Source organism: Mus pahari, chromosome 1 (genome assembly GCF_900095145.1).
Source record: "Mus pahari chromosome 1, PAHARI_EIJ_v1.1, whole genome shotgun sequence".
NCBI classification, from domain to species: Eukaryota; Metazoa; Chordata; class Mammalia; order Rodentia; family Muridae; genus Mus; species Mus pahari.
Window position 1 is genome coordinate 98,649,632 of NC_034590.1, and position 2,965 is coordinate 98,652,596.

A 2,965-nucleotide genomic window follows, 5' to 3' on the forward strand; every position below is an offset into this window, starting at 1 on the left:
GCAAGTGCTGTTAGTCACCAAGCCATCTCTTCTGCTCTCTCTCTCTCTCTCTCTCCTTCCCTCCCTCCCTCCCTCCCTCCCTCCCTCCCACCTACTTTGCATGCACTGTGTCTGTGTGTGCCTGTGTTGTGTATGCAGATATGTATATGTATGTGCACGTGTGTGTGTGTGTGTGTGTGTGTGTGTGTGTGTGTGTGTGTGTAGGGAGTTGTTCCTCAGGTGCTATCATCCTTTGCTTCTTCCTCGGCTCTCTGTCCAGCAAGCGCCAAGGGTCTGTCAGTCTGTCTGTCTGTCTCTGCTTTTTCAGCACTGGGATTACAAACACATGCCACTGCAACTTGCTTTTTTAAACGTGGGACCTGGGGGATTGAACTTGAGTCTTCATGCTTGCAAATGCTTATGACTGCGCTCCCTTCTCCGCTCCCTTCTCCTTTCTGAATGACACAAATTTTGTCTGATCAGGTTTTCATTCCCACAGCTTCAGTTTGCCTTAATTACTTTCACAAAGGCCCTGTTTCCAAGTGTGACCAACTTTTCCATTGCTGTGATAAAATACATGACCAAGGCAACTCATAGGGAATGATTCTTTTGACTTATGCTTCCGGAGGAGTGAGAGTCTACCCTGCTGCAGTGGCAGGGGGTGAGCAGCAGGCAAGGCAGCAGAACAGGACATTGGGAATTCACATCTCAAGTACAGACACAAAGACCAGAGAGAGAGAGAGACAGACAGACAGACAGAGACAGACAGAAAGACAGAGAGAGAGAGAGAGAGAGAGAGAGAGAGAGAGAGACAGACAGACAGACAGACAGACAGAAAGACAGAGAGAGACAGAGACAGACAGAGACAGACAGAAAGACAGAGTGAGACCGACAGAAAGACAGAGAGAGACAGAAACACAGAAAAATAGAGAGACAGAGATGCAGAGGCAGAGAAAGACTGAGACAGAGAGGACTGGAAGTGTTGAGAGGCTTCTATTCAAAAACCCTGCCTCCAGTGATCCAGTGATGTCATTATTATTATCATTATCATTATTATTATTATTATTTAGCAAGGCCTCCTAACCTCCTCAAACTTCCCAAACAGCATCACCAACCTGAGACCTGAGCCTGTGAGGGAGATTTCTTATTTAAATGACCACAGGCTCTAACATACAGGCCCAGGCACCCAACTTAGCCATGCCATACAGAATGAAGGTCTAATGACAGACACCTTAGGTCTAGTCAATAAAGAAAGCCTTCATCCAGAAGCGCCTCTTCCTGTCTTCTGCTCCCTAGCCTTGCTGCGTATCTCACAATCCATCAGTAGTCGACTCTCTGGAGCACATCTGAAACTCATGCAGAGCAACACTTACATTTTAGTTAGTTCTTCGGAGCACTAGATAGAGTTAAACAAACAGAAAGACTACGTCTTCTCCGATGTGGTTTTACCTTCCATTTGGTCACTTTCCTAAGAAGCCATTGGGTTGTTCTTAGTGTAGGAACATGAGACACTAACTATCCAGGAAAGGCATTGGGTGTGATACAGAACACATGCACAGAGGGCATCAGGACCCTGCGCTCCTCATAGTTGTCTAGGGAGAGAGGCAGTGAGGTCAAAGGCAGAAGTGTCATTGAGCAGAAGTGTCAAGGGAGGGCTCAAGAGCCAGGTGTTGGCTTGTGAGAACACAGTGCTTTGACACTGGGGCAGTCAAGCTTGCAATATCTAAGTGGAGGAGGCAAAAAAACATTAAGTTTAGCTGTGAATGGTGTCTTGGTAAAAGAGTTTACTTTCCTCGTCTAAGGAGGACTCTATCAATGTGAAGTTCAAGAATAAGATGGTGTTGCCATATGGCAGTTGGGGATGGAGGATCCTGCACATTTCTATTCTATTCTGTACTTAGAGAACAATTTTCATCGCATGTTCACAGGCCTGCTGCTGGAGCTGGAGCCACAATATCCAGGCACAAAGGAAGGATCAGAGGAGCATGGGTCCTATATCAGTCCCATCCTCCTCCTGAGGCGTCTCCTTTCTAGGAAATTCTCAGAATCCCTTGCCCCTGTCATCTGTTCCACAACTCTTCCTGATTCTGTGGCACAGAGCAGCATGGAGTTATTAAAAAAAGCAGAAAGTGGCTGATCTCGAAGCATGCTGACTACAGAGCTCTCTGTGAGCTAGATGTACTGCCTCTCAGCAGATGCTAGGCATGGGGGCAGTCCCCGTGTTTGCAGGATGATCTGTGCTGTATCATCTTCTTTCACACTATGAAGTCATCTACACAAACACTGTTTTCCGTGGTTTGCCAGGGAAGGCCTCTGCCCACTTGTTTCAATTTCTTCTTTATTTTTATTTCTTCCCTTCTCCCTCCCTTCCTGCTTTCCTTTCCTTTCTCCCTCTCCCCTTATCTGCTTTCTCTCTCCTTTTTTTCTCCCTCACCGTGGCAACCTCCCAAATGGCAGCATCTCAGAGATGTCCTGTAATCTAATTCATTCTCAGTTCCTCTCTAATAGTAGACACCCTCCGTTTTTGTCTACGACTTTGCTACAGTTACAATGCCCATTTCCACACAGCAAGGGCATCGGGGGATGGGGGTATTTGGAGTGATTAAGTCATGGGATTGGAGCCTCATAAAGATTAGAGCTGCTATGAAAATGCTCACAGGGAGTGCCCTGCCTCTTCTTCCAGATTCCAGATCTCCAGTCCAGCTTTCAGTTTGGATTGGTGAGAAGTAAATTTCTATTGTTTATAAGCTGTCCTCTCAAAGATGTTCTGTTATGGCAGGTTGAATGGACTGTAGACATGCTTTTGCTTATTCATTGGTAGTCTGTGCCCCCCTTCCCCACTCCTCCATCAGAATAAAAACCTATATGTATTTTATTCCTTGGTAGTAACAGTTCAAATTTTCTTTTGGAGCATACTTGAAATGAAAAAGGTGTGTGTGTGTGTGTGTGTGTGTGTGTGTGTGTGTGTGTGTGTGTGTGTGTGTGT